This window comes from Microcaecilia unicolor, chromosome 2 (genome assembly GCF_901765095.1).
Source record: "Microcaecilia unicolor chromosome 2, aMicUni1.1, whole genome shotgun sequence".
In the NCBI taxonomy this organism is placed as follows: Eukaryota; Metazoa; Chordata; class Amphibia; order Gymnophiona; family Siphonopidae; genus Microcaecilia; species Microcaecilia unicolor.
In genome coordinates, this window is record NC_044032.1 from 81,898,708 (window position 1) to 81,924,532 (window position 25,825).

Genomic DNA, 25,825 nt, shown 5'->3' on the forward strand with positions numbered 1-25,825 from the left:
GCTGTCTAATTCATTCTACTGCCAATGCCAGAGCTTGCCATCTTAACTAAAGAAGGAAATTCTGAAACTGCTTGTGTGGATGCAAGCTACGTGAGCAGTTTTAATGTGGGCACATTACAACAATTTTCTGAAAGAAAGGACCCATACTAATTCTCTTTTGAAATTAGTAAGTGCAAAGTGTAGACATTTGGGGCTAGATTCTATATATGGCGCTAAAATATTGGCGCCAAAAATGCGCTATTCTATAAGCCATGGTTAAAAGTTAGGCACAGTTTATAGAATAGCACTTATGCCTGGCAACTGCACCTAACTTTAGGTGTGGCCATTTGCACCTACTGAAACATGATGCAAATGTACTGTATCCCCGTTATTCTACAACAATGTGCATTAGTTTTAGGAACAGCCCCGTTATGCCCATGCCCCTCCCATTTCTGTACCCCCTTTTTCTGACCATGCATAAATGCCAATTAAATGTATAATACTGCTTGTTAAAAGACAGTTATTGGCACTGATTGGCTCATTATTCACTTAAATTGAGTGCGCAAATTGAGTACATGCCCAAATTTACGCACACAATTTTTGGTGACTTTTATAGAATTAGGGGTTTGGGGCCCAATTCTATATATGGTGCCTAAGATTTAAGCAATTACGTTTAAGCGCATTCTAAATACTGTGCATAAATGTATGCACAGTATTTAGAATACACTTACGCATAATTCATATGACTGAATCTACCCACATCCATTTACGGCAATGAAAAGCTGGTGTAAATCCCTGCACATAGATTTACGCGCAATGGCCCATATTTTATAACAATGTGTGTACATTTTGGAACACCCACAAAATGCCCATTTCCACACCCTTAAATATGCCCCTTTTTGCCTGTGCATGTTATAATTTAAGCGAAGTACACTGCAGAATATGCTTAGCAATGTAAAGGCATAAATTGTAATTTTTGCCAATTAGTGCTCATTATTGTTTGTTAAGAGCTGTTAACAACACTTAACACCTTGTTAAAACAATTAATCTACATGCAAAGTTATAAAATACACCTAGACTTATGCATAGAATCGCTTGTAACTCTAGGCGTGCTATATAGAATCTGGGGGTTGAGGGCTAATATTATAGCATGATCCTGTGTTAAAAGTCTAAAGACAATGTACGTGTCTATATGCCTTTATACAACAGTTACCCAGACTCTCTGGTACACAAATTCATACCTGCTCTATAGATGGCATACATTTGTGTATGTATTTTATGTGTGCACTCACATATTATAAAATAAGAACATACATCGCAAATGTGCTTCAGCTCTGTTCTACTTATATCTACATATTATCTTGTCAGCATGCATATATATATATACAGCCATTTAATTTTCTGTAGCCTTGTTCACATATGTAACTTCTACAGTATGCAGTTTTGCCTGTATGAGATACCCAAAAAGGTGATGTGGAGGGGCATTTCGATATGAATGTCTAAGCCCAACTTTGGACATTTTGCACAAAATGACCAAAATCCGAAAAGGAGAGAAGGTTATTTTCGAAAAAGAAAAACGTCTTATCTTTTTTACAAAAATAATTTTCAAACAAAAAAAAACAACAACGATAAGTGCAAACGTAGAAAATCAAGCCAATGGATTGTAGGAAGAGCCAGCATTTTTAGCAGAGTGGTCCCCCAGACATTCCAGGAGAGCAATGGGGCACCCTAGGGGACACTTCTGTGCACTTCATAAAAATGCTTCCAGGTACACATCTCACCTTTGCTCCCTTATCTTGTCCGCTGAGCCCTCCAAAAATCCACCGCAAACCTACTTCTCCCCACTGTATACTACAACAACAGCCATTATGGGTGAAGGGGGCACCTATATGTGGGTACAGCAGGATTTTGGTGACTTTGGGATGGGTCACAGTTTCCACCACAACTGTGACAGGTAGAGGGAGATAGGAACCCGAGTCCCCCACTCCATAGTGTACTGCACCTACTCCAGGGACTTGCATGCTGCTCATACTACTACTACTACTACTACTTGACATTTCTAAGCGCTACCAGGGTTACGCAGCGCTGTACAATTTAACATAGGACAGTCCCTGCTCAAGGAGCTTACAATCTAAAAGACAATCTAAAAAACAGGTGTACAATCTAAAAACAAGTATAGAGTCCATCTGATAGAAAATACTATAATTCACAAAAGGTTAGGTGCCGAAAGCAGCATTGAAGAGGTGAGTTTTAAGCAGAGATTTGAAAATGGGTAGGGAGGGGGCTTGGCGTAGGGGTTGAGGAAGATTGTTCCAGGCAAAGGGTGAGGCAAGGCAGAATGAGCGGAGCCTGGAGTTGGCAGTGGTGGAGAAGGAACTGAGAGGAGGGATTTGTCCTGTGAGTGGAGGTTACGGTGGGAACATAGGGGAGATGAGGGAGGAGAGGTAGTGAGGAGCCGCAGACCGGGTGCATTTGTAGGTAAGGAGGAGAATCTTGAATTGTATGTGGTATCTGATCGGAAGCCAGTGAAGTGACTTGAGGAGAGGGGTGATGTGAGTATATCGGTTCTGGCGGAATATTAGACGTGCGGCAGCGTTCTGATGGATGAAGTGGGGATAGATGGCTAAGTGGGAGGCGGTGAGGAGTAAGTTGCAGTAGTCAAGGGCAAGAGGTAATGAGAGCATGGACGAGAGTTCGTGTGGTGTGCTCAGATAGGAAAGGGCGATTTTGCTGATGTTGAAGAGGAAGAAGCGACAGGTCTTGGCAGTCTGTTGGATATGCGCAGAGAAGGAGAGGGAGGAGTCGAAGATGACTCCGAGGTTGCGGGCAGATGGGACGAGGAGGATCAGGGTGTTATCAACTGAGATAACCTGGCTATAACATCTGAGGCTGTCATAGAGACTGGTAATTCATATTTTTATTCACATGTTTTGGGGGGATGGGAGGGCATCTGTGACCACTGAATGGGTATTGGGGGGTCATCCCTGATTCTCTTCAGTGGTCATCTGGTCATTTAGGGCATCTTTTTGTACCTTATTCGTTATAAAAACAGGTCTAGCTCAAAACTTCTTAGCTTTTGTTTTCTTTTGTTCCATTATGGCTGAAAAATGTCTAAGTCTTAGAAATTCCCAAATCCTACCCTTAACACGCCCCAACACCCCCCCCCCCCCCCCCCCTTGACATTTGGATGTACTGCAGATGAACATGAAAAACGTAGGAAAAAAAGGTTTTGAACATACTGATTTGGTCGTTTTTGTGAGAAAAACATCCAAATGCTGCTTTACGCCACTTTTTAGATGTTTTTCTCTTTTGAAAATGAGCACCATAGGCATCTTATATGTCTTAATGAAAGGTTTAAATATGTGCCTTGGAATTTGGGGCACTATTAGGCCTGGATTTGGAAGCACATTTTATAAAGACACATAGCACCTATGTTGCCTTTTATTAAAAATGGCTGAAAATAGGCACTTTCTTGGACTTCTCACAAAGACATTACAGGTAGTTCATTTATTGCCCGCTAATACCAAAAAAATAGTTTATAGTGGGTTACAACAAAGATACTAGATTAAAGAAAAAAAAATCTAGCATGTAATAATAACAATTAAAATTATAAACAGAATTATCTAAATCTATAATAATCCTAATATAGCAATATACATTACACTCTAATTACTTCCCTAATGCATGTTTATAAAACAATAATGTCATTCTTAAAAGTAGCATAACTAGGAACGCACTTTAAAATAGAAGTAATTCCCCGAGGACTAGGAAAAGAAAAAAAGACAGATTACGAATATTGTATTGTAAAGCTGAATTTGGGCAACATATTAAAGAAAGCATATATCGAAGGCTTAAACCACAAACAATCTTGTATAATAAACACCCCAATTTTAACAGCACCCTAGCTTCTACTGGACGCCAGTGCAACTTAAATTGTGCAGGATCTCCCAGTGTAAAAAAAAAATGGTTTGTATGGCTGGCCGCTATGTTTGTGTGGAAAGTTATAGTGATATCTTGGACATCAGTGGAAGCACCTTCAATAAAACTGTTGGCTAAAATAATGTATGATATGGCTCATTAGGAGCTCAGAGCAGCATTACAGTGTATACAGTACTAATATCTTCAAAGAAACGGTATTACTATCTATGGAAACAATTCCAGTCTCAATTTCCTTGAAAGCGCAGTTTAAAGTGAATTGAGTGTCAGTTACAGTAAGCTCATGAGAAAAGGTGGTTTGGATGAAGACATCTAGGAGAGGTGTAGGGGGAGGTGGGGAGGGAAGAATGGGGTAAAAGGGAGAAGGGGAAAAATTTTAAAAAAAGATCAATGGGGGATACAGAGAATTTGTCAAGGTAAGCTTTTTGTCTTGTAGTTGCTGCTGTGGTTGCTAACGTTGATCATACTGTCCTATTAAATGTGTTTTGGGGGGTGACCATGATACTGATTCATGTTCTAGGGAAGAAAGAAAAAGAAAGAAAGAAAGAAAGAAAGAAAGAAATCCTTTGGTAAATCAGGCCCTCTGTTATCTGCTGACAAAAAGAATTAAAAACAGGAACAAAGTAGAACATTTTCTAATGCTTTGGAAAGGAGAAACAAAATTGGAAAACTATACACTCTAGTCCCTCATAATTTACCATTATGCCTGGTGCATGAATACATTATCAAGATTACTTTAGTAGGAAAACTACATCAACCAATTTTCATCTTGTTTAGAGAAAAAGTCCAGGGAGACAGGATGCATGATTTTCAATCGAAAACAGTTCATTTCATTAATAATGGAATGCATAACACTGTATCTCACTGTTATACATAACACTTCAGAACTAAATAACAAAATCATATTGGAGAATAGGACAAGTGGTACACTTAGTGGAGGTCATGTTGCTGTTGTCTTCATATTCATCCAGAAGGAAAAGGAAGTGCATTAATTTTATATAAAGAAAATTAAAAACAAGTTTAAATAATTGCTTTATTAATTGCAGTGGTGTGCAGTGACATTTACAACAGGGGATTTAGTAAATGTATCAAACAACAAGAGAGGTTCGACAGTCCCTACCAAAAACAACAAGAAGGGCTCAGCAGCCCCAACACCATACTGCCCACTCCAGCAAGAACATAGGTTGGGCCCACCAAGCCCCTCTAACATCTCCCACTCCAATAAGAAACAAGAGGGGCTTGGTGGCCCCAACATAGCAGTTTCTACCCCCAGTGGAGATAGTAGGACTCAGTGACCCCAACAAACTACCAACTATATCACTTCCCAATCTTCTTTCCCCATGTAAACTGTACCCAACAGCTTCTTCCTATTTCTCTTATCCCTTTCACTTCCCTGTTTGTCTCTAATTCCCTTCACCATCCCTTATCCTGTTAACCATTTACATCCTCTCTTCCTCCACTCTCTCTCTCATTCCCACTACCTTCTCTTCCTTTCTTGTCACCGTATTTCCTCTGTTCCTTACTTAACCCAATCCCACATTCTCTTCTCTGTCCTTATCCCATTACTCTTCCTTCCTTGTACCCTGAACTTCCCACACTCTGCCCACATCCCCTCCTTCCCCTCACACCTGTTCTTTCTTTCTTTCTGTCATGCCCCAGCCCTAACACCATCTCTCTTCATCTATTGCCACCCTAAATTCTTTCCTCTGTGCCATCCCCTCTGTACCCAGTTTTGCCTCTTTCCTTCTTTCTTGCAAAAGACCCAACCCCCACCCCTCTTTGTGTTCCACTGCTCCCTCCCCTTCTCTCTTTCCCCTCTTGCTCCCTAAATGCCTTTCTCTATTCCTTACACTTGGCCAGGCCAAACAAAGGCATTGATCAATTCTCCTCCTACTACCATGACAATGATGACCCATCCTCTCTTTTTCTTCCTTCAGTGACCTGTGGAGATGTTGCGGCTGTTGGAACAGGCTAGGGTGGAGTGAGTGGGGGGGGGGGGGGGGGGTGAGGTAGATAGAAGCCTATGCTACCTCCTTCTGCTTCTAGGGTTGTCAGTTTTTTGAAAGATAAAAACCTACCATCTGTCACAACCAAGGTATGCCTCCTGCACTCTTCAGTTCCCATTGAAACACAGTTCTACTACTACTACTACTACATATCATTTCTAAAGTGCTACTAGATGTATGCAGCACTGTACACTTGAACATGAAGAGACAGTCCCTGCTCAACAGAGCTTACAATCTAAATAGGACAGACAAACAGGACAAACAAGAGATAAGTGAATATTAAAGTGAGGATGATAAAATAAGGGTTCTGAACAAGTGAATAAGGGTTAGGAGTTAAAGGCTGCATCAAAAAGGTGGGCTTTTAGCTTAGATTTGAAGACTGCCAGAGATGGAGCTTGATGTACCGGCTCAGGAAGTCTATTCCAGGCATATGGTGCAGCAAGATAAAAGGAACGGAGTCTAGAGTTAGCAGTGGAGGAGAAGGGTGCAGATAAGAGAGATTTACCCAGTGAATGGAGTTCCCTGGGAGGAATGTAGGGAGAGATGAGAGTGGAGAGGTACTGAGGAGCTGCAGAGTGAATGCACTTATAGGTCAATAAGAGGAGTTTGAACTGTATGTGGAAACGGATAGGAAGCCAGTGAAGTGACTTGAGGAGAGGGCTAATATGAGCATAACGACACTGGTGGAATATTAGTCATGCAGCAGAATTTTGAACAGATTGAAGAGGAGCGAGATGGCTAAGTGGGAGACCTGTGAGAAGCAAGTTGCAATAGTCTAAGCGAGAGGTGATAAGAGTGTGGATGAGGGTTCTGGTAGTATGCTTAGAAAGGAAAGGGCGAATTTTGCTGATATTATAGAGAAAGAAACGACAGGTTTTAGCAGTCTGCTGAATATGTGCAGAGAAGGAGAGGGAGGAGTCGAAGATGACCCCAAGGTTACGAGCTGATGAGACAGGAAGGATGAGAGTGTTATCCACAGAAATAGAGAATGGGGGAGGAGGAGAGGTTGGTTTAGGGGGAAAGATGAGAAGCTCAGTCTTGGTCATGTTTAGTTTCAGATGGCGCTGAGACATCCAGGCAGCAACGTCAGACAGGCAGGCTGATACTTTGGCCTGGATTTCGGCTGAGATTTCTGGTGTGGAGAGGTAGACCTGGGAGTCATCAGCATAAAAATGATACTGAAAACCATGGGATGAGATCAGAGTACCAAGGGAAGAAGTATAGATGGAGAAAAGAAGAGGTCCCAGGACGGATCCCTGAGGTAAACTAACTGACAGTGGGATAGAAGTAGAGGAGGATCCACTAGAGTATACACTAAAGGTACACTGGGAGAGATAAGAAGAAAACCAGGAAAGAACAGAGCCATGAAATCCAAGTGAGGACAGCGTATCAAGGAGTAGGCTGTGATCAACAGTGTCAAAAGCAGCAGATAGATCGAGAAGGATGAGGATAGAATAGAGACCTTTGGATCTGGCCAGGAACAGGTCATTGGAGACTTTAGCAAGCACTGTTTCAGTTGAATGAAGGGGGCGAAAGCCAGATTGAATGGATTAAGAATAGCTTAAGATGAAAGAAAATCAAGGCAATGGCTGTGAACAGCACGTTCAAGTATCTTGGATAGGAAAGGGAGGAGGGAGATGGGGTGATAGTTGGAAGGACAGGTAGGGTCCAATGAAGGTTTTTTTAAGGAGTAGTGTGACTACGGCATGTTTGAAGGCATCAGGAACAGCCGCAGTGGACAGTGAAAGATTGAGGGGGGGGGGAGGGTGAGATTGGCCCTTGAGGTCAAGGGAAGATGATTCCCTGTGATGGAATCAGGGAATTCATCTTTTTCTTTACTGGGGGAAGAGTGTAATCCCCTATTACAATAGGGATTACTGAGTGATATGAGAGCCCCTCCCTGGAGTCATTGGAGAGAGGGAACTGCTTGGAAAGGGAGAGTTGAAGACCAGGTCCAAGGGGAGTATTTGTGGGAAAGTACTGAGGGAAATGATCTTGGTTGTTGAATGCCAGTAAGGGAGGAGTTTAGAGTTAATAAATATTGTGGTTTGGGAAAGCACGAGGTCTTTGGTTGCCTCTACTCCCACCAGAACCCTTGTGGAGAAGGGGGAGTCCTGGATGGGAATAAAAAACTAAGGTTGAATCAAGGAGAGGTCTTTGCCAGTTAAATCAGTAACTGTGAAGTAGAGGAGTGGTCCATGTAGGAAGCAGGGGATCCCAACCTTGGAGCAAGAACATGGAAGAGCCGGTTGGAGCCTGAAGAGGTACACTTTGGGACAGAGTGTGGACAGACAGGAAGGTCTGGTCCATAAGAAGATAGCTTGTGGCACCAGTGCTGCAGGCACAGCCTTAGATAGATCCACCCTGAAAGGATGGGTAATGGACAGGAAGAGTTGTAAATATGTACATACTGTAGGATCTACAAACTGGATGAGAGGATTTACACCATATCCCTAAGTTGGTTTGTGACTTGTTTGTACAGAATTATCAAGTTGGATTCCCAACAACTGTGTTATTTTGGAAGAATTTGAATTGCCTATTGCAGCATTTTTAGTAAGGTTCCTGTTGTGTTTTCTAAAATCCTGGACTGAAATCTTTTCATTGCATTTCAGATTTTTAAGTCATTGACAGCAACTAACTCAGTAACCCAGATATCTGATAATTTGCAACCTACAGTGGAAGATCTGGCTGCTTTTTTTTAGAGAAAAGATAGATACTATCAGATCAGAATTGATTTCCTCAGGGTTAGATTTTGGAGGTGTGATATTAACCGGGGTTATAGATATTGATAAAGGAGTGAGTGTTGACCAGAATTGGTCAAATTTTAATCCCGTTTCGGTCGAGGAAGTGCAAAAAATATTACAGAACTTGGCTGGAAAATTCTGTATATTAGATCACTGTCCTTTTTACTTGTTAATGAATATCACAAAGGAATTGATAAGTTGGTTAACCTCTTTAGTAAATAGGTTCCTTTTTAAGGGTCATTTTCCGTTGGAAATGGGAAAAATAATTTTGACACCCATACCTAAATCAACTGGACTGGATATATCTAAGCCGGCTAATTTTCATCCAGTGGCAAGTATATCATGGGTAGCGAAGTTGGTGGAATCAGATGTGGCTAAACAAACAATGAATTGTTGAGATAATTTTCAAGGTTTGCACAGTTCCCGGTATGGTTTCCATTCCATCCTATGCATAGCACTAAGGCTTTACTCATTACACTTGTGACTAAGGTTAAAAAATTGCTAAGTCAAAACATCTCACCTGTACTTTTGCAAGTAAAGAGAAAATACACATAACAGATACTAATACGCAAAAGGGTCTTTCCAATCCATATAACTGATGTGACCTAAAATATCTCAGTAACATGTAAAGGAGAAACCATCTGACAATATAGTGTATGTGTATGTGGTAACTGATAGATGTGCTGCTATAAAGTGGAAGGATAAAGAGAGAGAGCGAGGACTGGGCTATAGAGGGTGAAGTGTTGTGCCCTTACTCCCAGTTTAAAATCACAAAAGAAACAGTGCATGTTGGATAAGTTATATGAAAGAAAAAAAGCTGTCTTATAGATTGACCTAAAAAAATTTCAACGCAAAGTATAACAATCAATGTAAAACATTGTGTGATGTTAGTATGGTATACCTTTACTGGCATAGCGAGCCGTCAGGTGGGCATAGGCGGGTGAATTCAAAAAGTGTGCCAGGACAAACAGTGAGGATAGTGATCCAGCTATAGATGCAATATATGTTAGTGCAACAAGGTAGAACCGGAAATGGACATATGTTGTACCAAAAAGCTATTTTAAAAAACTGGTTCTAATGCAATAGGACAAAAATAAATAAAAATGTGTCAACCAAAAATGACTGTATGCCATCACCTAGGTCACAAGCTTATGCATTAAACGCTGAAAAGGTGTTCAGAATCTCCCCTTTCTTACATAAGCCCCCCAACATAATACCTATAATCTCTCTGCTTCCCTACCTTTACCCACTAATGAGGTGTTCAGCATCTCCTCTTCACTACCTCCCTTTCCTGAGGTGTCATAGAAAAATGTAGACAAAGACCATATGGCCTATCCAGTCTGCCCATCCATGCCATCTACTCTCCTTATCACTCCCTTAGAGATCCTATGTACTTGTCCCAAGCTCTCTGAAATCAGATACTGTTTTCATCTCCACCACTTCCACCCACGAATTCACCACCTTTCCATGAAGAAGTATTTCCTCAGGTTACTACTGATTCTATCCCCTTTCATCTTCATCCTATGCCCCCTCATTCCAGAGCTTTCTTTCAGCTGAAAGAGACTTGCCTCTTGTGCATTTATGCCGTATAGGTATTTAAATGTCTTTATCATATCTCCCCTCTCTCGCCTTTCTTCCAAAGTATATATATTGAGATCTTTAAGTCTGTCCCCATACACTTTATAATGAAGACCACTAACCATTTTAGTAGCCACTTTCTGGACCAACTCCATTCTCTTTATATTTTTTTGAAGGTGCAGTCGCCAGAATTGTACACAATATTCTAAATGAGGTCTCACCAGAGTCTTGTACAGGGACATCATTATCTCCTTTTTTCCTAATGGCCATTCCTCTCCCTATGCACCCAAGTGTCTTTCTAGCTTTTGCCATCACCTTTTCTATCTGTTTGGCCACCTTAGGCTCATCATATACAATTACACCCAAGTCTTGCTCTTCTTTTATGCACAAAAGTTTTTCACCCCCTAAACTGTACCATTCCATTGGCTTTTTGCAGCCCAAACACATTACCCTGCATTTTTTAGCATTAAATCTAAGCTGCCAAACTCCAGACCATTCTTCTAGCTTCGCTAAGTCCTTCATGTTATCCACACCATCAGTGGTCTCTACCCTACTGTAGATTTTGATATCATTCACAAAGAGTCAAACCTTACCAAACAGCCCTTCAGCAGTATTGCTTACAAAAATGTTAAAAAGAACCAGCCCAAGAACTGAACCTTGTGGCACACCACTGGTAACATCCTTTTCCTCAGAATGAGCTCTATTTACCACTACCCTCTGTCGCCTTCCACTCAAACAGTTCCTAACCCAGTTAGTCAGTTTAGGACCCATACCAAGGTCACTCAGTTTATTTATCAGTCATCTATGAGGACCCGTGTCAAAGGCTTTACTATTCTCTATTTTAACAGTGTTTCCATTAATTTACTTACCACAGAAGTCAGAGTTACTGGCCTGTCATTCCCAACCTCTTCCTCACTTCCGCATTTTTTAAGAGAGACCACTTCTGCTCTTATCATGTCCTCCAGGATCACTCCTGACTTTAGAAAAGTATTGAAAATGTCAGCCAGCGAAGCTGCTAAAACTTCCCTAAGTTTCTTCTCTACCCTTGGATGTGTGCCATCTGGCACCATTGCTTTGTCCATCTTAAGTTTAGCCAGCTTCTCACGAACACAGTCCTCTGAAAATTATTCAGGGTCTATACCCTCCCGCCCCCCACCCCCACCCCCCATGCCTATTTGTGTTTGTCTTCTGTGGTCCTGCTTCTGGTCCTTTAGCTGTGAACACAACAGAAATATTTGTTAAGCAATTCCACCATATCTTTATCAGCCTCTACATGTTCCTTCCCTTCACATTTGAGTCTCACAATGCCACTTTTGCACTTCCTCCTATCACTAACATATCTAAAAAATGTCTTGTTCCTCCATTTTACCATATTGGCTATTTTTTCTTCCACTTGCATTCTTGCTTTCCTGACCACTCTACCAGCTTCTCTTAGCATCTCCTGCTCTCATTCCTGCCACCGCAAAGGTGTTCAGTAGCTTCCCTTCCCTATTCCCTCTAGGGCAGATCCAAGCCCCTATCGGATAAATAAAGAAGCTTCATCATGACTGGCACAGGGCTTTTAGTATCTATGCATATTCAACTTCTGCCAGATCCTGACCTTTCTGAAACAAGAATTTAGTGGGACCCAACAGGCCCTGAACAGGCATGGGTGCTCAAGACTTCATGTCGTCTGCAATGGGTCTTCTTTAGACAATAGGATAGCTACTCCAAACTGTGATATCCTAGGCAGATGCTTAGTCTACCTAGTGTTCAGCCAGTCCTGGGTATGACCTTATACGCTTTGGCTTCTTTAAATTAACCTTTAATTTGTTACATTTATACCCACTCAGCGTTACACTTTTGGGCAGTTTACAGTTTCACATACATAGGGAACCTTTTACTAATCTGTGTAAGCATCTACATGTGCCCAATGCACGCCAAAATGGAGTTACCGCCTGGTTATCGCGTGGCTCATTCAGTAATTTCATTTTTGGCACACGTCAAAAAATAATTTTTATTTTCTGGAGCAGTCCTCTATGCGTGCCAAGTGGCATTTGATGTGCATAGGTCATTACTGCCCGGTTACCATGTGAGACTTTACCGCTAGGTCAATGGCTGGTGGTAAGGTCTCAGACCCAAAATGGACATAAGCCAATTTTGATTTTGCCACACGTCTATTTTCAGCAAAAATTTAAAAAAGGCGTTTTTTGCAGGCGCGCTGAAAAATGGATCTGTGCATGCCAAAACATGCGCCTACATTACCGCAGGCCATTTTTCAGCGCACCTTAGTAAAAGTACAACATACAACAAATAATTATGTATTAGGATTTATTTTACTGCTTTTTGGAGAATTTCACCCCAGGCAGTATATAGCAGGAATAAGTTGAACATTGAAAAGCAATATTTTTAAAGCAACTCTTATATTAAATGAACCAATGAAAAGCAATAACAAAGAAGTGAGCTTTTTATCTGCATATAGCAGGAAATACATGAAAATCACTATAATCAATCTCTTTATGCCAAACTTCCTTTGCAAAATGAAAGAGAGCCTTCAAATTCTCTAACTCGGTGTTTAATATCAGTGATTGATGATACAGATTTAATTTCCTCTGGAAAGCTTTTTATTAACTCTGTCAGTGTATAATGCATCTTCTAGCTTAGAAAACCTTTCAGTAAGCTATTCAGTGGATGTGATTCGAAGGTTGGTGTCTTCTTTCATGAAACATTCTCCAGACACTGTTGGCAAGGTAAGACAGCTAAGATTCATGGCTGCCACACTGAGATTTTCTAAAGAAATATTTTGCTTTTTTGTTGTTGTTGTTGCAGGGTTTGTGCCAACATAAAAATAAGCCAAAGGTGATAATATATAAATATCAGCTGTGCAGTTTAAACAACTTAGAAATAAGTCAAAACAGAATGCTACAGTTTTTTATCTACCGTAGTACTGTGTAATCATTACTTCCCTGTCTTTTTCGATATTACATCCCCTGCAATGATGTGCTGGAGAAAGCTACCAAGGGCTGTTGAAAGAATTATGTTGTATGAAAACAAGGTTCACCACACTGAGGGAGCTCTTTTACTAAGCTGCAGCAAAAAGTGGCCTGCGGCAGTGCGAGCGTGTCTTTTGGGCATGTGCTAGGCCAGATTTTGCCACATCCTGAAAAAATGGCTTTTTTAAGGGACCGGAAAATGGATGTGTGGCAAAATAAAAACCAGCATGTGTCCATTTTTGGCCTGAGACCTTACCACCACCCATTGACTTAGCGGTAAGGTCTCACACGCTACCTGGGTGGTAGTCATGCAGCACGTGTCCACTGCCATTTACTGCCGGGTAAGCGCCACGCGGTAGAAAATAAAAAATATTTTCTACCGCGTATTTTCGGCGCACATCAAATTCAGAATTACCACCCGGGAAACACGATAGCTGGGCAGTAATGCTGATTTGGCACATGCTAGACATGTGTAGGCCCTTACGCACCTTTGTAAAAGGGCCCCTGAACAAAGTGGTAGCATATCGCACTTTACTTCCATGTTTGTGCAAAGAAGGACCGCTTAGTGGAGATAAAATAGACGTTCCAAGGGGCAGAGTTGGGTGGCATCTGGGTGGTTAAAGTTTTATGAACATGCTTTCCATTTCATAAAGTAAACACATGCTTCTTGATATTTAGCTTGCGGTGATCAGCGTTTTTGTAAACGCTGATTTGTGCCTGGTTATTCTGTGCCCATCTCTACCCGACTCTGGCACAAAATTTCCGGGCACCTGGCAGCTCTCAGAAGTTATCCAGATACCAAATGGTGCGCAGCAAGCCCGGAACTACTTCCAGGCTCCTAGGTGAATTCGGTGGTAGGGCTGATTTGCCACACACAAACCTGGTAGTAGCCCTACCACCGGTGATAAAAGGGATCCCTAATAAGACTTCCTGGACTACATTTGATTCCAGTTCCCCTGAGTTTTTTTTTAGAGGCAATTGGCAAATAATGAATCTTATTTTTAGGAGGAATATTGTCAGAGGAAAAACCTAGTATCTCAACACGGTACTTCTTAAAGAGTTCCATCAGCAAAATTCTAGGGGTTTTTGGAAAATTCAAAACTTGCAGGTTAAGCCTTCTGTTAAAATTCTCTATTTGATCCAATCTTCTATGTAAGGCCAACTTGTCACATGCAACACTCTTGAAGATCTTTCATATTCTCATTTATCAAATTCTGTGCAGAAAAGTCCAGTTTAACCTCTTTCAAGCCATTTGGTCAACTTTAGAAATCAAAGATGTTACCTCTGTTGTAGACCTGGAAACTGCATCTTGGAGCTGCTGCAAAACTTCTGAGATCGAATCCAAAGTAACCACCATGGAAGCCTTCAGCAAACTTCGCCCCAACCTCCAGCACAGGATGGACATCCTTCGGGCTGATGTCCTCCTGCGGGCCCTGAACCACAGCCACTTTGGCAGTACAGACCTTGCTGTCGGGATCTGAGGCAGTCATTAGGCATGGCAGAATATGTGCCATCAGGGTTGATAATGATGTCTCCAGCCCAAGAGAAGTGGATGTTCCCTTGCCCAATTCCATCACTAGGCCACTCTCTCCAACTATTGTGGTAGATAGTCCGCTGTGAAGCTATCTGTTCTCTGCTGCCCCAGGGGAACTGTTTGAGTCGTGGGGGGTGAGCGTTAATGTTCCCCTTTATCTTCATGTGAGGCATAACGAAGTATGGAAATCTCCAGTAGAGTTAGAGCATCTTACTCACAGCTCCAGTCCTGCCGCCATCTTGACTCCCTTATTTATTATTTTGATTGTTATTTATGGTGACTCATTTTCAAAAGAAAAAAATGTGCAAAAAATGGCACAAGTGGCAGATGGACATGTTTCTCATGCAACATCATTTGTCATATGATAATAATTAAAAAAATTAAGTTCAATATTTGCCCAGAGAAAATGTGGTTTGACAGTGGATGTTTTGGGAGCATGTCATGGGTGTGAGATAGGCGATGTTACACGATGTTCATTTTTTTTTACAATAACGGATAGCAAAACAATTTCCTTATTTTAAAAGCGACTAGCTCAAAACCATACATGTCTTTGGACCCATTTGTGATTTTGCTGAGTTGGAGAGTGAAAAGGTAGAATTGTTAGTTTGTGAAAAAGAGTGGAGAATTGCTGAGTGGTCAATTACCTTTGTTTGTTTGCCCCTGTCTGAACCTATTGACCCTCCCATTTCCTACCTTTCCTTCTCTGAGTCACACCTCCTCAAGTCCTTGCACACACCTGCCAGCCCCCCAGCCACACCACTCTTTGCTCTACATCTCACCCCTTCCTCCACCAAACCCCCACACCTGTCATTCAAAACCCCTATCTGCTTGTCTTCTGTCTCTCACTGTTGCTCTGTTTGTTCCCTCCTAGTTTGTCACTGTGCTTTCTGTTGCTACTGTTTGCGTGAGGACTGTGTTCAGGTACTGGGAGAGACTGTGCTTTGAGTTCCAGCTGTTTGTGTGATGAATGTTTGCTGATGCTAGGAGTGTGAGTGCTAGGTCTCACTGGGTGCAGTAGATGGAGGAGTGCACAATGGTGTTACAGGGATTAGTGGGTTGCACCTGTGGTGGTGGGACACCTGCACATCAATCATGGATGCACTGAATGCTATTGTGGCTGACTCTTTGCTGGATGCAGATGAAAGTTTGGAGGGGTGGCCCAGGAGGAGATATGCCAATCCCAGAGTATTTAGGTCCAGGACCCGCTTCATGGACCTCACTGACCAGCAATTCCTTACTAGGTACTACTTTTATAGGGCTGCCATACAGTACCTCTATGACCAGGTACAACTCCTCCTCCAGGCCAGGACTCACAGGAATAATCCCGTGCCAGTCCACCTTAAGGTCACTGCCTCCCTCACCTTTCTTGCCACCAGCATGTTTTAGTCAGTGCAGGCCTCACCCAGCCTGCCATCACCAACTGTCTTGCCCAGTTCCTCGATGCCTTCCTCACTCACACCTCACACTATATTATCTTCCCCAGTGCTGTCCAGGCCCTCCAGAACAACATGGCGCAGATCTACGCCATAGACTAGTTCCTCTTAGTCATTGGCATCATTGACTGCACACATATCAGACTTAGACCCTCCCAGGCACATGAGGAGACCTATAGGAATAGACAGTCATATCACTCCATAAACATGCAAGTCATGTGTGATGCCCAGGGGGAGACTGTGTGTGTGTATTCTCGGTACCCAGGGTCCATCCATGATACATATATCCTGGAGCATTCTAGAATCTATTGCAGATTTGACTGAGGGGAGATCACCAGTGGCTGGCTCCTAGGTAAGTGGTACTAGAATTCCAAACACCCATACCCACTCTCCGCCCATACGTCAACACCCTCCCTCTCTTAAAGATGCCCCAAAACAAGGTCCACATACAAATACACACCCATATCTGTGATTCCTGCTCCCCCCACAGGTGACAGAAGCTACCCCCAGAACTTGGCTCATGACTCCCATTGTCCACCCCCAAAATGAGGTGGAGGAGGACTATAGCAAGAGCCACAAGAATACCTGCACCATCATTGTGCATAACTTTAGCCAGCTCAAAAACACATTCCGATGTCTGGACCATTCGGGGGGGGGGGGGGGGGGGGGAGCTCCTCTACAACCCAGAAAAGGTTGCCAAGTTATTCATGGCCTGCTGAATGCTGCACAACTTCGCACTGCAATGAAGACAGCCTCTACCAGAGGACACACACAGCAGCAGCAGCAGGCAGAACACAAGGATATAATCCCCTTCCTATCCCCCCCACCCACAGAGTTGACTAGGGACCACACTAGCTGGGGGTCCACACCAAAGACATACAGTCCAATTTCCAGTAAAGAAAGGTAAGTGCAGTATTTATTAGTGCTTTGTAGGAGCAAAACAGTTACTGCAGTGAAGCACTATTCTACAATATGAACATAACTTTCCACAAACTTTGGCCATGTCAGTTTTCATGTAGAGGCTAGTGGTTAGGGTGGCCTAGTGGTTAGGGTGGTGGACTTTGGTCCTGGGGAACTGAGGAACTGAGTTCGATTCCCGGCACAGGCAGCTCCTTGTGACTCTGGGCAAGTCACTTAACCCTCCATTGCCCGCCGCATTGAGCCTGCCATGAGTGGGAAAGCGCAGGGTACAAATGTAACAAAAATAAAATAATAGGCCTCAAGCCAGGGGCGCAGCCAGACAACAGATGTTGGGTGGGCCAGGGCAAGAAGTGGCTGGGTACCAAGTGTTCTCCCCCCCCCCCCCCCCAAAAAAAAAAATATATATATCTCAGCTGGTGGGAAAACGCTTCTTTCTACCTGGGCTGAAAACGAAGCATGCGCAGGTGCTGGTATCGCGGGGAGTAGAATTTTCATTACCATCAGGGGGAAGTCTTCAGCTGGTGGAGCTTGGGATCCTCACAAGCTACTGCTAAACGTATGCTACTGTTGGGTGGGCCTGAGCCCTAAGTGGTTGGGCCCCAGCCCACCTGTGGCTACACCACTGCCTCAAGCACACTGATGACACATCAAGGTTAACAGAGGCAAAACAACTGTTCATAACAACTTTGTTTACCAAGCTGGAGACCTTCATGGACAAGAGAGAAACAGCTATGGCATCTGAAGCCAGGTTTGTGGTCCCTCAAAGTCATAACAATGGAAAACACCACATGTAGACATCGGTCAGCATGACTCTGCAAATCCCCAGGAAAAGGTATAAGAAGGGCTCCAGACAACATCATCGAAAAGGAAGAGAAGATGGAGTGAAGGACAGAGAGAAGTCTGGCTTTTAGCCAGCCAAACTGGCCACCCACTTATGGCTCATTAAAGAAGTGGTCCCCCTGCCTGCATGCTCACCTGCCTGGATAGAGCTGCCATCCATACCATCTGCCTGGAGTTTCTGCCACTGCCTTCTTCAGAGGAAAAACACACTTGCCATCCCAGCTATGGTGCCTCGGTCTACAGCAGCTCCCTGATTACTCCTGGATCCAGTGTTCGTGATTGGGTGAGAGTGTTGACATCCGTCAGGTTGAAATGCTTTTTCTATGTGCCTTAGGAATCAGGTGTTCTATAATTTATAGAACTAGGAGCTAGTGTGTGTTTTCCTTGCCCTGCCTTGACAGATACATAAATTTATTGTTCTACCTTGCTTTTTGAAGGACCTGGCTGCTGGACAAGATACAGCACAGGCACTGGTCAGCAGCAACACAAGGGACAGCAGTGGACTCTGAAACACAGTTATATCCTATTTATGTATTTTTTTTATTTTAATGCTGAAATGCAGTAACTGTGGGGATATGTGTAGGTTGTATCACACTGGACATACCTTTTTCTGGCTGCCTTCATGAGGAACAGCTAGTTCAGGAGCCGACAAGAGAAGGAAAAATACTAGACTTAGTCCTTAGTGGTGCTCATGATCTAGTGCAGGGGGTAACGATACGAGGGCCGCTTGATAACAGTGATCATAATATGATCGGTTTTGATATTGGCATTGAAGGAAGTGAAACTAGGAAATCAAGTACGCTAGCGTTTAACTATAGAAAAGGTGATTACGACAAAATGAGAAAAATGGTGAAAAAAAGACTGAAAGGAGCAGCTCGCAGAGTAAAAAACTTGCATCAGGCGTGGATGCTGTTTAAAAACACCATCCTGGAGGTTCAGGACAAATATATTCCACGTATTAGAAAAAAGGGAAAAAAGACTAAACGTCAGCCGGCGTGGCTAAACAGTAAGATAAAGGAAATCATTAGAGCCAAAAAACAATCCTTCAGAAAGTGGAGAAGAGAACCAACTGAAAGTAACAGGATAGATCATAAGGAATGCCAAGCCAAATGCAAAGCGGAGATAAGGAGGGCAAAAAAGGACTTTGAGAAGAAATTAGCGTTGGAAGCAAAAATACATAGTAAAAACTTTTTTAGATACATTAAAAGCAGGAAACCGGCCAAAGAGTCGGTTGGGCCGCTGGACGAAAATGGTGTTAAAGGGGCGATCAAGGAGGACAAAGCCGTAGCGGAGAAATTAAATGAATTCTTTGCTTCGGTCTTCACCGAGGAGGATTTGGGGGGGACACCGGTGCCGGAAAGAATATTTGAAGCGGGGGAGTCGGAGAAACTAAACAAATTCTCTGTAACCTTGGAGGATGTAATGGGTCAGTTCAGCAAGCTGAAGAGTAGTAAATCACCGGGACCTGATGGTATTCATCCCAGAGTATTAATAGAACTAAAAAATGAACTTGCGGAGCTACTGTTAGAAATATGCAATCTGTCCCTAAAATCGAGTGTAGTACCGGAAGACTGGAGGGTAGCCAATGTTACTCCGATTTTTAAGAAGGGTTCCAGAGGAGATCCGGGAAATTATAGACCGGTGAGTCTGACGTCGGTGCCGGGCAAGATGGTGGAGGCTATTATTAAGAATAAAATTGCAGAGCATATACAAAAACATGGACTGATGAGACAAAGTCAGCACGGATTTAGTGAAGGGAAGTCTTGCCTCACCAATCTAATGCATTTTTTTGGGGGGGTAAGCAAACATGTGGACAATGGGGAGCCGGTTGATATTGTATATCTGGATTTTCAGAAGGCGTTTGACAAAGTGCCGCACGAAAGACTCCTGAAGAAATTGCAGAGTCATGGAATCGGAGGTAGGGTATTATTATGGATTAAGAACTGGTTGAAAGATAGGAAGCAGAGAGTAGGATTGCGTGGCCAGTATTCTCAGTGGAGGAGGGTAGTTAGTGGGGTCCCGCAGGGGTCTGTGCTGGGTCCGTTGCTTTTTAATGTATTTATAAATGACCTAGAGATGGGAATAACTAGTGAGGTAATTAAATTCGCCGATGACACAAAATTATTCAGGGTCGTCAAGTCGCAGGAGGAATGTGAACGATTACAGGAGGACCTTGCGAGACTGGGAGAATGGGCGTGCAAGTGGCAGATGAAGTTCAATGTTGACAAGTGCAAAGTGATGCATGTGGGTAAGAGGAACCCGAATTATAGCTACGTCTTGCAAGGTTCCGCGTTAGGAGTTACGGATCAAGAAAGGGATCTGGGTGTCGTCGTCGATGATACACTGAAACCTTCTGCTCAGTGTGCTGCTGCGGCTAGGAAAGCGAATAGAATGTTGGGTGTTATTAGGAAGGGTATGGAGTCCAGGTGTGCGGATGTTATAATGCCGTTGTATCGCTCCATGGTGCGACCGCACCTGGAGTATTGTGTTCAGTACTGGTCTCCGTATCTCAAAAAAGATATAGTAGAATTGGAAAAGGTACAGCGAAGGGCGACGAAAATGATAGTGGGGATGGGACGACTTTCCTATGAAGAGAGGCTGAGAAGGCTAGGGCTTTTCAGCTTGGAGAAGAGACGGCTGAGGTGAGATATGATAGAAGTGTATAAAATAATGAGTGGAATGGATCGGGTGGATGTGAAGCGACTGTTCACGCTATCCAAAAATACTAGGACTAGAGGGCATGAGTTGAAGCTACAGTGTGGTAAATTTAAAACGAATCGGAGAAAATTTTTCTTCACCCAACGTGTAATTAGACTCTGGCATTCGTTGCCGGAGAACGTGGTACGGGCGGTTAGCTTGACGGAGTTTAAAAAGGGGTTAGATAGATTCCTAAAGGACAAGTCCATAGACCGCTATTAAATGGACTTGGAAAAATTCCGCATTTTTAGGTATAACTTGTCTGGAATGTTTTTACGTTTGGGGAGTGTGCCAGGTGCCCTTGACCTGGATTGGCCACTGTCGGTGACAGGATGCTGGGCTAGATGGACCTTTGGTCTTTCCCAGTATGGCACTACTTATGTACTTATGTACTTATGAACTGGGTGGGGGTTAGAGTTCCTGGGAATGGGTCCCTGCATCATGTGCTCCTCAGGGCTGAGGTTCACAAGATCATAAGTACATAAGTACATGCATAAGTATGTAAGTATTGCCATACTGGGACATACCGAAGGTCAATCAAGCCCAGCATCCTGTTTGCAGCAGTGGCCAATCCAGGTCACAAGTGTCTGGCAAGATCCCAAAATAGTACAATACATGTTATGCTGCGTATCCTAGAAATTAGCAGTAGATTTTCCCCAAGTCCATTTTAATAATGGTTTATGGACTTTTCCTTTAGGAAGCCATCCAAACATTTTTTAAATCCGCTAAGCTAACTGCTTTTACTACATTATCTGGCAATGAATTCCAGAGTTTAATTACACTTTGAGTGAAGAAAAATTTTCTCTGATTCATTTTAAATTTACTACTTTGTAGCTTCATTGTATGCCCCCTAGTCCTAGTATTTTTGAAAAGAGTAATCAAGCGGTTCACGTCTACCTGTTCCACTCCACTCATTATTTTACAGACCTCTATCATATCTCCCCTCAGTCGTCTTTTCTCCAAGCTGAGGCCTAGCCACTTTAGCCTTTCCTCATAGGAAAGTCATCCCCTTTATCATTTTCGTCGCCCTTCTCTGTACCTTTTCTTATTCCACTATATATTTTTTTAAGATGCGGTGACCAGAATTGAACACAATATTCAAGAAACGGACACAACATGGAGCAATACAAAGGCATTATAACATCTTCATTTTTGTTTTCCATTCCTTTCCTAATAAAACCTAACATTCTATTTACTTTCTTAGCCGCCGCCGCCGCACTCTGAGCAGAGGGTTTCAACATATCATCACCGACGACGCCTAGATCCCTTTCCTGGTTGGTGACTCCTAACGTGGAAGTGTGCATTGCGTAGCTATAATTTGGGTTCCTCTTCCCACATGCATCACTTTGCACTTGCTCACGTTAAATGTCATCTGCCATTTAGATGCCTAGTCTCCCAGTCTCGTAATGTCCTCTTGTAAATTTTCACAATCCTCTTGCGATTTAACAACTTTGAATAACTTTGTGTCATCAGCAAATTTTACCTCACTATTTACTCCCATCACTAGATCATTTATAAATATGTTAAAAAGCAGCAGTCCCAGCACAGACCCCTGGGGAACCCCACTATCTACCCTTCTCCATTGAGAACACAGGCGCCAACTCTGTGGGTGCTGTGGGTGCTCGAGCACCCCCAATATTTTATGAACCAGAAGTTCCCTTCCAGCCCAGCCAGAATTTTAAAACTACTACTACCTTCCGAGTTCCAAGGCCACCCCTCCCTCCAAGTCCGAGTTCCAATGCCCCCCTCCGTCCGAGTTCCAAGGCCCCCCTCCCTCCGTTCGTCTGAATTTTAAAAGCCCTCTTCTTACCTCGCGTCAGTGAAAAGCATGCACTGCAGGCTCGTCGGCGCTTCAGCCTTCCCTTCTGTCTCTCGGCTTTGGTCTGGTCCCGCCCTTGCGGAAGCAGGAAATGAGGGCGGGACCAGAGCCAAGAGACAGAAGGGAAGGCTGAAGCGCCGATGAGCCTGCAGTGCACGCTTTTCACTGACGTAAGGTAAGAAGAGGGCTTTTAAAATTCGGACAGAGGGAGGGAGGGGGGCCTTGGAACTCGGAGGGGGGGCCTTGGAACTCGGAGGGGGGCCTTGGAACTTGGAGGGGGGCCTTGGAACTTGGACGGAGTAAGGGAGGCGGGCCTTGGAACTCGGAGGGAGGGAAGGGAAGGGAGGGAGGGAAAGGAGAGAGAGAGGGGGAGGGAAAGGAGAGAGAGAGGGAGGGCAGGCCCCTGGAACTGGGAGGGTGGGCAGGCGGGAGGGACTGGAACTCTGAGGGAGGGAGAGGGAGGGCTGGAACGCGGAGGGAGGGGGCGGAGGGAAGGGAGGGGCGGGGAATGCACCACCTGTAAAAAAAAAAATTTCAGCACCCCCAATCATTTTGAAAAGTTGGCTCCTATGATTGAGAATACTGACCATTTAACCCTACTCTCTGTTTTCTGTCTTTTAACCAGTTTTTAATCCACAAGAGAACACTACCTCCTATCCCATGACTTTCCAACTTCCTCTGGAGTCTTTCAAGAGGTACTTTTCAAATGCCTTTTGAAAATCCAGATAGACAATATCAACCGGCTCACCTTTATCCACTTGTTGGTTCACCCCTTCAAAGAAATGTAATAGATTGGTGAGACAAGATTTCCCTTCACTAAATACATGTTGGCTTTGTCTCATTAATCTATGCTTCTGAATATGCTCTGTAATTTTGTTCTTTATAGTAGTCTTTACCATTTTGCCTGGCACTGACTATAATTTCCCGGATCTCCTCTGGAACCTTTTAAAAAAATCAGCGTTACATTGGCCACCCTCCAATCTTCCGGTACCTTACTTGTTTTTACAGATAAATTACATATGCATTTGATATATTCCTGCATTATGTTCTGGAGTGTATTTCTCCTGTTTCGCCAGCAGATGGTACATGTTTATGCTTAAAGCTGTTACAGAGGACTGACTTGTCTTTCTTTATTTGGCACACAAATAATAGGAAGTGTCTGTAGTGATGTAACCAGTTTTTATTTGAAACTTGACTGTTCTAGGCTCTGTCAAGATCCCAAAAATGTTCAATACATTTTATGCTTCTTATCCCAGAAATAAGCAGTGGATTTTCCCCAAGTTAATATAATAATGGTCTATGGACTTTTCCTTTAGGAAGACATCCAGACCTTTTTTAAACCCCGCTAAGCTAACCGCCTTTATCATATTTTCTGGCAACAAATTCCAGAGTTTAATTACACATTGAATGAAGAAAATATTTCTCTGATTCATATTAAATTTACTACTTTGTAGCTTCCATGCATAGGCGCTCCGTATAAGAGGCTTGGGGCCCCAGCCCAACCGACCATGACCTTTCTCCCATGCTGCCTCCACCCCGCAAGCTGCAGGCTTCCCCCCTCCCCAGCCAGTTCGTCCATCATCTCTCCCATCTGCCCTCAGCTCCCCGATGGCCCTCGTTTCCTTTCTGCCCCGGCCCCCACCCTACCTGTAAATATTGTATTTTTCCTGAAATCGCGGGTGGCGCCGGCATTGAAAGTAGCAGCAGGCTCATCTCGGCTCCAGGCAGCGTTCCCTCGCATGGCTCCACCCTTGCGGAAACAGGAAATACGTCAGAAGAGGGCGGAGCCATGCGAGGGAACGCTGCCTGGCGCCGAGATGAGCCTGCTGCTGCTTTCAATGCCGGCGCCACCCGCGACTCCAGGAAAAATACAATATTTAAAGGTAGGGCGGGGGGCCAGAGCAGGAAGGAAACGAGGGCCATCGGGGAGCTGAGGGCAGATGGGAGAGATGATGGACGACCTGGACATGTGTGGATGGAGGGGAGGGGAGAGGAGGGTTGCTGGACATGGGTGGATGGAGGGGAGAGGAGGATTGCTGGACATGGTGGATGGAGGGGAGAGGAGGGTTGCTGGACATGGGAGAAGGGAGGGCAGGGTAGAGGAGAGTTGCTGGATATGGGTGGATGGAGGGGAGAGGAGGGTTGCTGGACATGGAGGGGAGGGAAGAGTGAGGAAGGAGATGACATGAGCAAAAAGGAAGAGAGAAAAACTGCACATGGAGGAAGAAAATAGGCAGAAGCTGGATCCACTGAACAGTCAAGTCTACGGAGGACCCAGCTTTTACTTACGGTTGTAGGGCAAGAAATGAAGAAGCAAGGCGGAAAGTAAAGAAATAAATGGAAAGGAAGCCCTGGAAATGGAGTTAAGAGGACAGATAGCAGCAGAATCGGATACTGGGCCAGCATGATCAGAAAAACAAAGTCACCAGACAACAAAGGTAGAAAAGATCATTTTATTTTCATTATAGTGTTTGGAATATGTCCACTTTGAGAATTAGGTGCTCAACATTAAAAGTTTATATTTATTTACCTATTTATGGCATTTTATCCCACATTAAACATGAATTAGGGTGTTTTGTGGCTCTACACGTATCATGATATTATGATCCCTTGTTTCATATTGTTGACAGTCTGCATTTTCCATATGGTGGTATATTGGTGTATTAGGGTCTGCCCAGTGTAATGTTTATGGTACAGTAAGGTTCTGAGTGTGTTTTTGCACAAAGTTGTGCATAGTGTTTTGCAGTTGAACGATTGTGGTTAGTATATGCTTTGAGCAACCACTTTATTCTTTGACATATGATACATAGCTAATATCTAAATTTAATAAAAGGTATTAATTGTGACTTATTTTTATTTATTTTTTTCTGTGTGTTATCAGACAATTTTGGATTTAAGCTCCACCCCTGGCCCCACCCCTAACCCTGCCCCCTTTAGCCTCCCCAAACAGTTGGGCCACCGACCCACCTATGCTTCCATGCATCCAGCCTCTTACCAGAAATTTCCCTTAATCTCTGGCAGGCTCTGGTGACACATTGTCTGAGCACTGAGCAGAAACCAACCAGGTGCAGGAAGCACACAGGTCAAAACATAGTAACATAGTAGATGACGGCAGACAAGATAAACTCATATGTGCTAGTTTTTTGTGTATACCTTACCTTGATTTGTACCTGTCTTTTTCAGGGCACAGACCGTATAAGTCCGCCCAGTACTATCCCCGCCTCCAAACCACCAGCCCCGCCTCCCACCACCGGCTCTGGCACAGACCGTATAAGTCTACCCAGCACTATCCCCGCCTCCCAACCACCAGCCCTGACACAGACCGTATAAGTCTGCCCAGCACTAGCCCCGCCTCCCAACCGTCTC